This window comes from Schistocerca serialis, chromosome 6 (genome assembly GCF_023864345.2).
Source record: "Schistocerca serialis cubense isolate TAMUIC-IGC-003099 chromosome 6, iqSchSeri2.2, whole genome shotgun sequence".
In the NCBI taxonomy this organism is placed as follows: Eukaryota; Metazoa; Arthropoda; class Insecta; order Orthoptera; family Acrididae; genus Schistocerca; species Schistocerca serialis.
Genome location: NC_064643.1, coordinates 687,843,831 through 687,855,834, shown reverse-complemented (window position 1 = coordinate 687,855,834; position 12,004 = coordinate 687,843,831).

Genomic DNA, 12,004 nt, shown 5'->3' with positions numbered 1-12,004 from the left:
AAATGATTCTCATCCACTCATCCATACATCCATCCACATGGTTAGTGGAACACTGTGTATCTTACTTAAACATGTCGCTTCATTTACTTCCTTCAAATCTTGCACTAAATTGGCTGGCTAACCTCGATTATACATAATTTTCTTCCGCTACTACTGTCGCCTTGAGCAACTTCATCCTTCAATAACATATCTTCACGTTCTCGTCTGCATCAAGAACAAAACTTAAATAAATGCAAATGCACATCTGCATAATACCTATGACAGTAACGAAACTGAAGTGGTACAGTGGTGACAACAATACTTATCTGAAAAAAAGGTTAGTTTAAAAAACCATAGCACTCAATATCTTCACCCAAAAACACTGAAAGGACAAATAAATTTTGGAAAAAAGAATTTTCTCGATTGTTTATACTAATCCCTATTGTCATACAGCTGTGGATTATTTCCTCCTTATCTTGTGAATAATTCGTTCTCGGGTGCCTCTATGAGTGACGTCAAGGCTTTGCTTGTGTCTTTCCTTCTGTCGCCATTGATCGTCTTCAATAAGATGGGACCGCATATCACCCTGTAGAGAATTTCTAAAAACTTATCTCCAAGACAACACTTTAACACAAACACTTGGTTAAGCTATTGCCTATGTTATCATCCGACTATTATTATATATTTTGCGTAGGTGTTATGCCTAATGTCTGATGTTGATAGTGGAAATGGGCTGTCATTGTTTCTCCCCTGAAGTATGTAAGGGTACAGTACCCTTACACAGTATCGATCATGCACTATGCAGCGATCATATAATAAAACAAAGACCGTAGTGCAGTCAAAAATGTGAGAATGGGTGAATTAGAGTCGAGTGTTGGAGTCCGTGAGTGGAAGTCGGGTGTGCGAGAGGCTAGAGGCAGTTGCTCGGCAACGAGGCTGGAAATTAGTGGTAGCATGTAGACGTAGCGGCACACAGTATTTGATTTCTGTTGAGTGTTTATAAATGATTGTTTACAAAAATGGTGTTTTAGTTAATAATATGCAGTATTGGTGAAAGGAGATGTTATCATTTAGCAATTTTCCTTAGATTTCAAAAAACAGAAGGGCTCGACACTGAGTTTCATGAAGATGAGCTATTAACTATTATGCTAAATTAATTAAATATAATTTCATCTTCAGCCTATGCGAATATTAAGGTTCAGTGCGAAACTTTGGGGAGGTTATAAATAGGGTCAGTCAGCCATAGGATAAGCATCAGTTCCCATAACGGGCCCCTAACCTTCTTAAAACTACTGGCGGTCCCAGAGCACAGGGGCGTGGGTGGCACATAAACATCACACTCATAAATACTTCATTGGTTCAGATGAACTCTGATGCGGTCAAAAATCGTACTAGCTAGTTTGAGTGAAACAAAATTGCCTGAAACTAATTGTGACTCAGCAAAGTTAATTGAAAGTTAATGGTTCACTTCCGGAAATTTTATTTATGCACAAGAATTAATAAAAGAAAAAGAAATAATGTAGTCTTATAATTAATCATACAGTCTGCATTCTGAACTTCTGAGTTCTGTTAGTCTTTAATTGGGAAAAACGCACAGCATTGCGCTGTGTATGTATGATGTATGGCCACTTCCTTTTGATTGATTGGCGCTCGAAGAACTGACAACAGAGCCTCGGTTCACTAGAACCATGCGTCATCAGTTCCGAAATGCCCTACTCTGTACCTTTCGACCACTCTGCCGATTGGATCGGTAAGTAAGCGAACCGAGTGGCCTTGTATTCGAAGGAGACCCTATCAAGAGTGAACCACCCCTTACGTACTGAGAGCAATATATCTCTGCCTCACGCAGTTCGCAGTAGGTACTGTCGATAGTCGAGCGCCCGTGCACCAAGTAGTCTGTGTTGAGACTCTGAGCAAGTAAGTCGTTCATTGTTAAGCGAGTAGGGCGGCTTTTCGGCAGGACTGCCTACTGCGATTACAATTGTTTAACAGCAGTGTGTGTCACCCAACGCCGTGGGCCTCACCTCTAGCAAATATGTAGATGACATTACTTGAGCTATTTGTATGTGTTTAAGCGTACGTTTGTGCACCATGATTACAGGACAATCGCGCTGGGCACCCACGATTTGGATTGCAGTGAGGATTGTGTACTCAGTGCCACATGAAGAATACTGGCGTGTGACGATATAAATAGGCGATCTGTAATGAGTTAACTGTCTTTGCCAGGCAAAGGATGTAACTGCCTCATTCGTGCTGTTTAGACAAGAGATAAAGAACATTAACAACAAAGTATGTAGCGATTATTGCTATCTGACATCCTAATTCGCTTTGCTGGATTTGATACGAAACAACTCCCATGCAAATATTAACCGATCAGCATTTATCTGTTGCACACGGTCAAACTATTTTAAACAGTTAGGCTATAAACAACTAGTTAATAACGGTGGTTAACTAAGGGAGTGTTTCAACCTCCAAGTTGTTCTACAAGCATTTCGACAGAGGTGTTGCACGGTTCTGCCGAACCAAGGGGCTGTTGCCAGTTCTCCAAGCGCCAACCAATCAAAAGCAAGCAGCCGTAGATCCGTGCATGCATACTGCAACGTGCATAACGGCTAGCTGCTGACCGAGGCATTCTATTGTTCACAGTACCGAAAAGTGTGTATAGAGTACTTAATACTGCTCAAATTTCGCTGACCACGTGTTTTCATGCATGCATAATAACGATACAGTATCTGACTGTGTTATGAAAATTATCATGAATACCACGATATGATATTTTATACTCAATCATATTGACATTCTGTTTTGGATTTTACGTTTCAGAATATGAGTTAGGAGTGGTGTGTAGTACCACATTGTACAAATACATCTACAAAAACACCCAAAAAATTGTTTACGAGAGTGTCAAAATATAAGAAGACGCACGGAATCTGGTTGTAACTCGCTTTTGGATTCCAAATGATGAAGTAGCCTAGTTCCCTATATGATGCATCAACGATTTGGGTCTTAAAAACAAAATTTAAAAAAAACACACCTTTTCGAGAGCGTGTTCCAAGTAAAAACGTTCTTCATATCTTATAATCTCCATCTGGTAAATCAAAATGTTTCGTCTACAGTGGTATAGTCTAAACATATTATGGCGAGGATCTTTCATCTTTGTCTTCTGTTGTTAAGGATTCGATCGCAGCAAGAGTGCAAAGATAATTGCTGCTAGTTTCGCTCGCAGTAATTTAAGTTGTACACTTAGATTCCTGTCTAACCACACACTCGGAAATCGTTGCGTTTTAGGGAAAAATTGTGAATCTTTTGTTACAAGAAAAGTATATGAACGTCACTGTCAGTTGTTTCATTTATAGAATTTTCATCTGAAGCAATTTCATGTTTCATTTTTTTAACATACGGAGATCACGAAATCGAGGGTACTCATTATTGAGAAAGCGTGCTCCTACATGCAAATAACAACTAATATTGCAGAAAAATACTTAACTTTCACGTATAACAAAGTCTCAAAATGTGTTGCAATCACAAAGAGGAAAAAGAAGGATACCCAACGGAACGTGCAATATTTCTGCAGGGGACGTCCAAAGAATTGTTGAGACCATGTCACGTCGAGTAGCTGCACTACACTAGTTTTTAAATTAATGTGGCCCAACACAGGTTACCTACATTTTTAATCCCTCAGGTATTTTCTTTTCTATGTTACCTACCTACAGCAGCTGGCTTCCCATGAAAACCTATCTTCGTTAATTATGTACTAATCGATTTTTTTTCTTTCATAAGATCCTTTACTTGCCTGCTAGCTCATGCCTTATTGTTGTACCAGTCATATGTTTTTGTGTGTGCTTAGCACTATAATAATCTGTTTATCGGTGTTCATCCATATTGTTTTGTCATCCAACTATATGATATTTTCATTATCTTTTACACTCATGATATGTTGGTTTTGTTTTTTATATATTATTTGTGTTTGTGTTTTCCACATCTTTAGATGTTTCTTTTTTTCATTTTGTTCCAACCATTTTAAGAACGTCGTAAGGGCTCTACAGTGTCTTTACTATGTTCTTTAGTGTAGCCGTACGATTGTCACCATTCACCTTCCATTCGATAGATAAAAAGTATAGTTGATAGATTTGTAGACAGCAGAAGAGTAGAAATAAAGCAGAAAACGAAATGACCAAACAGCACTATTGTAGCTCCAGGCTCTGTAAACACTAATTACATACTCACTAAAGGTCTGTGAAGCCTTTGAAGTATTTTTCTGGCAACAACTGGGCTCATGGCTTTCGCCGCTATTTTCGTCGTATTGCCTTCCTCTGCCACTTGGAGTGGTGTTCTTTCGATATGACAATGTCTGTATGTTGTAACTCTTCACTAATATCGCCGTCTTTCTTTACTCATACTCTTACTTCATAAATACTTTAAAAAATACGTCTATACTCTCGTCGTCAGACGTTACGATAACGTAACTTGAACTTAAATCCTATTCCTTATGTGCATTTTCTGTATCCTTACCTTTACAATTATTGTTGTAATCATTAATTTCTAGTGAAATTAAATTTAAATATTCATCTTTCCAGGAATCTACCCTTGAATGGCCAAACAGATCATATCATGTGGATACTGTTCTTGTACTACTCTGTTGTGCAAGACATCATTCCAATCATCTATTACTTTGTTTTCATTCTCTATCTGCACAGCCGACTGTGTTCAGTTATCTTCTCACCTGTACTTATCGTTTGTAGGTCGTCCTTAGATACATTAATTACTTCACTTTTGTGATAATAGCTACGCTTGTCTTCCTTAAGTATGTTCCCTCTTCGTGTTCCTTATTATTTGTAATCCTGATATTTATCTGGACTGGTCCCTTTTTACCGTTCGCCATTCGATCTCATCTGAACATCCTGTGGAAGTCCTCGGGGTGACGACTCTTGTTTATAGTGTCCATTATCACTGTTGGAAATATCTCGATTCCCCATGATAGTTTCCTCTGCACCTTCTTCTTCTAGAAGGATCGTTATAGTAATTACTCGGACCTACATTATTACTGTAGTGACTCAGACCCTGTGCGTCATATAGCACCCTGTCTTCTCGCTCTCATATTGTGTCTATATGTGCTGACGAGATGATAAATCCTGGTGACTGTTCCACACATTTTGGTATATCGTTCAGTCTGTTACCACTCCATCTATTCCTATCCGAATCTTCTAAATTTCTATTATTATTCGCAAACGATTGTAGCTGGTCAAATACCTACACAGTTGCATTGACATCAGAATTTGATACTCCAATTCGTTTCTCCTGGTAAATGTGATCAGGTCTGACTACTTAAGAGGATAATCTAATACAAATTCTTTTCTAAATATACTTGGAAAAACTCTTCGAAACATTTACAACCACCGCTGTTAAAAATGCGATCTTTAAATAGGTCTCTTCTCACGGAATTCCGTGCGCTGCTCGACCAATACTGGTTCACAAAGCTACAATAAAATTTTCATAAGGTTTCAGTTCGCATTCCCCAAGGCAATACCTCAGCTTATACTGCACTAATTACGCACTCTGTCTTTTTTTGTCATCCCACTTTTCTGGAAAGCTCCCTTCAAATTTCAGTTTGAATGCCACTGGCTGTATACAGCTCCTTGTATACGAACCGTAAAACTTACATGCCCACTACTAATCGTCAGCAGTAACATAATTCTTGGTTTTATCTTTTGATTTGTCCTGCTTAGACCACGATTCAGGCTTCTGCTTGATTTCATATTCCATCAGATCAACGTATTGCGTTACTGCCTGTTGTTCTTCGTCTGAGCGTTTTTCGATTCTTTTGCGAGCCACTTCCAGTAGTGAGTAAAGTACACCTGCATTATTGTTACATTAATTCTTACACTTTATTGCTTAAGAGCGTGCTGTAAATCAAGGTGAACCTTCTTAACATCGCCTTTCTGCTGTTTCTGAATTTGCTTGTGAAAAAGTTCACAGCTGTCCTTATTTCCCTGTAGATTACTTACTAATTGTATATCATTTTCTAAACGTGTTATTCTACACTTATGCCCATAAATTAATGATAATGCTGATACATGATGAAACAACTCTCTGGTTGGTGGTTTGCAGGTTTAAATCACCTCATGGTATGAACATGCGGTGCATTTGACCTGCGGTTTTCGCACGGTGGCGCTAGCAGCAGTCCACATACGCAGAGGTGTGTTGGTGCATGTCAGAGTACGGTGCAGCGAGTATGTGTGCAGACGTTCTCAGACGTGCTAATGTTGACTGTGTGCTGAAAATCGCTCAAAGAACACTTACTGATGACGTTATGAGGGGTAGAATACTTGGGCGACTGGAGGCCGGTCAAACACAACTGGTCGTAGCACGGGCCCTCCATGTGCCACAAAGTTTGATCTCACGATTATGGCAACGATTCCCGCAAACGTGTCCAGGCACTACAGTACGGGAGGTCCACAGTGTACAACACCACAAGAAGACCGATATCTCACCATTGGTGCCCGCAGACGGCCACGGAGTACTGCAGGCAGCCTTGCTCGGGAACTTACCGCAGCCACTGGAACAGTTGTCTCCACACACAGTCTACAGACGACTGAACACACATGGTTTATTCGTCCGGAGGCCTGCAAGGTGCAGTCCACTGACCCTGGTCACAGGAGAGCCCGTAAAGCCTGGTGTCAAGAACACAGGATACTGTCATTGGAACAGTGGTCCCAGGTTATGTACACGGACGAGTCCAGGTATAATCTGAACAGTGATTCTAGCCAGTTTTTCATCTGATGTGAACCAGGAACCAGATACAAACCCCTTAATGTCCTTGAAAGAGACCTGTATGGAGGTCGTGGTTTGATGGTGTGAGGTGGAATTATGATTGGTGCACGTACACCCCTGCATGTCTTTGACAGATGAACTGTAACACGTCAGGTGTAATGGGACGTCATTTTGCACCAGTATGTCTGCCTTTTCAGGGGTGCAGTGGGTTTCATCTTCCTCCTGATGGATGATAACGCACGGCCCCACCGAGCTGCCCTCGTGGAGGAGTACCTTGAAACAGAAGATATTAGGGGAATGGAGTGGCCTGCCTGTTCTCCAGAACTAAACCCCATCGAGCACGTCTGGGATGTTCTCGGTCGACGTATCGCTGCACGTCTTCAAATCCCTACGACACTTCATGAGCTCCAACAGGCACTGGTGCAAGAATGGGAGCCTATACCCCAGCAGCTGCGCGACCACCTGATCCAGAGTATGCCAACCTGTTGTGCGGACTGTGTACGTGTGCATGGTGATCATATCCCATATTGATGTCGGGGTACATGCGCAGAAACCAGTGGCGTTTTGTAGCACATGTGTTTCGGGACTGTTTTCTCAACTTATCACCAATACCGTGGACTTACAGATCTGTGTCGTATGTGTCCTTTATGTGCCTAGGCTATAAGCGCCAGTTTTGTGTATTGTCGTGATGTGTGGCATCACATTCTTCAATTATTCTTAATTTATGAACATGAGTGTAGGTTCGTAAGCTTCCAGTGTTTGTTTAGCTTTTACTGGTTCTTTTGATGTTATTTGCAATACTGTCATTTGCTTCTCTTAACTAAAGTTGACGTTTCTAAGCGAATCTCGTTCTTCGTGTGATTAATTTTAGTATCGGTTTCATATAATTTTTGATTTAACTCACTTTTAATCTCCATAACAGTTACCTTATTCTCTTTAACTTATACATCAATTGCTTTGAGGGTTGTTTTCTGAAATTCCCCGAGGAACCCCATCAGATCATCACTACCAGCAACATTTAAGTTCACTATGATTCCATTTCATACATCATACTTATTGTTAATTGCCATATTATCTGTCGACGCAGTATGACGAGTTTTAATGGATTCAACTAGTTGATATCCCTGATCGGAATGCATTTCAACAATGGATACGTGTTGAGTGACTCCTGATTTGACACATTTCCATTTGACAGTTTTGAAACACTTTGTATTGTAAGACCATCGTCAAGAATTTACGATGTATTTATTTCCGACGATTCACCCACTGGGTCTAACGAAATCTCGTCCTCAATATTTCTCGAAATTTCGTGCCCCGGATTTAATTTTACTGGCAGAGGAACGTACTTCCCTATTTTTCAAGAGGATGATTTCTCTTTATCATTCGTTTTGCTTGCAAATTGAACTATAGTGTAATCCTTTACTAGAAAAATTAAAATTAAGTCTGACTGTTACTTGCAATCTGTACGTGCTGCGTGACTATTGCAGTGCATGATGCTTCTCTTTGCGCTGTTGTCTTTTGGCACAGCCGTTCTTCTGCGGTTTCTGTGGGAGAGCAGACGACCTTACTATTTTTATTGTATGATTGCGTTAATGGTCTTATGGACTGTGGGCTACCCCTCATTCCAAAGCAGGACTTTAGTTTTCGCCGTTGCTTGCTGAGGGGGCCCGCAACTGCTGCACGGGATCCCGGACGTTTCCGCCGTCGTCCGTGGCGCGTGTTCGGCTGGTGGCCGCTATTGCGCCTACGTCACACCACCTGCCACCGGACGCCACACTGCAGTGCCGTTCTGCAAAGCGAAGAGCCGTCCCGTATTCTCCTCTCCTTTTGATGTCATTTTTTAATCCCATCTCACAGTTCTTTACATTACATGTCCTTTCAGAATGTTACAACCACTTAAACTGTCACTGTTCACTGTGAAATGAACAGAGCACACAACAGATCAACAAATACAGGAAGAAAGAAAAAGAATTATCACCAGAATGGCGAACTCCAGTGAATTAACTAAATACCGAAACGACACCTGACTGGTTACAGAAAAAGGTCCTCTTTGGAAATAGGACTTCGATTGCAGAGAACATACACGCCAGGGCGTGAAGCACGTAGATCAAGCTATGATAACTGAAAGTGAAAAATAGGCAAAGGAATTCCCCTCCCTTTGTTACATCACGATCATTGAAGTCAAAATTGTGAACTGCAGATGCTGGTGTGGGCCGATGTGATGTGATCCCGAGTGGTGATCCCCCTAATTACCGAACACAGATTCCACTAAATCCAAACTAGAAATTAAAAAACGTGACAGAAGGCTGAAATCAAGGAAATAGCGATCAAGCGCAAAATTCGAAACTGAGTAAGTATCCGGATGAGAATGTGAAATGAAATCCATATCCGAAAATAGAATACCTGCTTAAATTTTGATAGCCTCCCTTCATACAATAGAAAGGCATGCACCACAGTGTTTCTGGCCAATCGCAGAAAGGGTCTAAGTGCTCCTCCAAGTAGGAACTTGGAAGTCCGTACACTAGCTCCTACCATCAAGTAAAATAGATATCTGCCAGTGCGAGTCGTGTTTATGGAAGCCAGAACTGAGTGTTGTGAAGGCATTTCTAATTACGCAAGTAAAAAAAATAGATATCTGCCAGTGCGAGTCGTGTTTATGGAAGCCAGAACTGAGTGTTGTGAAGGCATTTCTAATCACGCAAGTAAAAATTTTGCTGTGATTTCCTTCGATATTTTTTTTTCCTACCGACAAATGTAATTATGATGATGTAACACACTACTGTGGTTTTTAAATGTAAAGATGTAATTGTGATTATTTCGTCTGCCAATGGATAAATGTTTCTTGCTTTGTAACTGTGGAAAATTTTCTTGCTTTGTAACTGTGGAAAATTTGTAAATTTCTTTTTTGTTACATTATTAATTGTGAAAAATGCAGTCAAATACATGAACTGTGTTTTTGTAGCTATGACTATATGAATGTGACGAACTGTGTAGTTACGGACGAAAGCGTCACGGACTGTGCACAAAATGTATAAACGAACGCTGTCTACGTAATGTATTTTGCAAGAGGGCACATGTCAACAACGGCCGCATACCAGCGTCTTGGGGTTTGTTAACCGCCACTGGGTTACTGGTAAAGCTGTACAGAAACATTTTTCGCGCTTCGCCGGGGAAGATTAACAAGCGGAACTGCCTGTCTCCTGCTCACAACATCGTAACCCGCCGACATCGTGCTGCCCAGCGCAGCGCTTCGTATGCAACGAAAAGTTAACATATTTCTCCAAACGCTATCCCTGGAACTAAAAAATTTCTTTCTCCTTTAAAAGTAGTAGACTTATGGACTCTATTTATATCAATTTGTGATCGTTTATGTTTGCTTTCTGATATCGAAAATAGAAGTACCATCAGTGATAATCGCACGGTAGTCATTGTTGAAACACCAGTAAATATAAACTTCCTCCTCTCATTAGAATTATTGTGCCTGGATGTCAAAATTATTGCAGCCACACCATAATTGCCTAATAAGAGTAGTTTGTGGCGAAATACGTCTGCGCATGTAAATTAGGCGACCGCCATAATTGCCTGAGATCCGACCAATGACAAAAGCTGTCATTTCACCATTGGTGCATATCCTGCGGTGAGCGCGAATCATATATGTCAGTTGTAAAAACATGTGGGGAATGTTTACACATTATTGTATTGCTTCGATTCGTAGTATTGAGAGATGCTGGTTATACTCAATAGCGGATAGAGGTATGGTGAATCCCCTCGGTAATCATGTCATTATTAAAAGTGTTGTATGTGATTCAAGTAAAGTAAAACAGGGGTTGACAGATGTTAAAGTTACCGAACTATCAGTTTAATAAGCCATGGCCGCAAATTACTAACACGAATTCTTTACAGACGAATGGAAAAACTGGTAGAAGCCGACCTCGGGGAAGATCAGTTTGGATTACGTAGAAATGTTGGAACATGTGAGGGAATACTGACCCTACGACTTATCTTAGAAAATAGGTTAAGGAAAGGCAAATCTAGTCGGTAGGATTGACGGAGTACATCGAAAAAGTTCTAAGAAGGGCAGCACTATTGTATTATCGCGAAATAGGGGTCACTGAAATGGTACATGATATGGGATGAACATCAGTAAAATCAAGGCTTTTCTCGTTGTGGAGTAATGTTCTCACGAAATTCCAGTCACCAAAGTCCTCCTCCGAATGCGAAAATATTTTGTTGACGCCGATTTGTTAAGATAGAAACGATCATCATAATAAAATAAGGAAAATCAGAGCTCGCGTGGAAATTTATAGATATTTCTTTTTTCCCGCACGCTGTTCGAGATTGGAATAATAGTAAATTATTGTGAAGGTGGTTCGATTAACCCTCTGTGAGGCACTTAAGTGTGATTTGCAGAGTATCCATGTAGATGTAGATGTAGATGTAGATGTAGATGAATATACGTAAGGAGTACCATAAGGTTACAGTCGTTTTGACAAATTTTTCAAGTTTTTGATTCTAGGTTTGAGCCAGATATTTTTCATTAATGCAGTATATCGAGCTTGGCCTTCGTCTCACCACTTGAGATAAGACGTCCTTATGTCATCTCGGGGAGATCCAAGAACCACTTTAGCCGTTCTGAAGATGTCTCGGTTTTACTAGTCTTCCGGTTGTATAGCCTTTCTCTCTACGTATGTCTTGGCGTTAATGCACCGTGGTAGTCCCATTTTACCTTTATAGTCGAGGATGTGGAATTTGCGTTTCGTTCATTTGAAATTATTGTTATTATTATCTACTTCTTCTCTTCAGATACTAGGCCAAATTGCCTGTTGCAGTACCCACCTTTGTCGGGGTCTTCCTCTATCTATTCTTCGTTGCCACTTATAATTTCTAGCTTTTAAGGGGAGTCTCTCACGCACAATTAGTTACTGGTGTTCGATACATTTCCTTCTATACTCTAAAATTTTATAATTCAAACTAATCCTATGTTCTTATGTAATATCGTGGTTCATTAGTCTGTCTTCCGTCGTGCAACTTTAACTCTTCTCAAGAATTTCATTTTTAGTGCCTGAATAGGACGTTCTTGCTTTTGTGTAATTACATAGTCTCGCTTCCACAGAGCATCGTGGAGACTGGATCCGTTTCGTAGATTTTAATTTTAGCGTTTTTAGTAGTTTTTGTTTTGTTTCTGTTAGTTGTTCCACATACCAACATTAGTCATTGTTCCGTTGAGTTCTAGACAGATAGTAGTATTCTGATA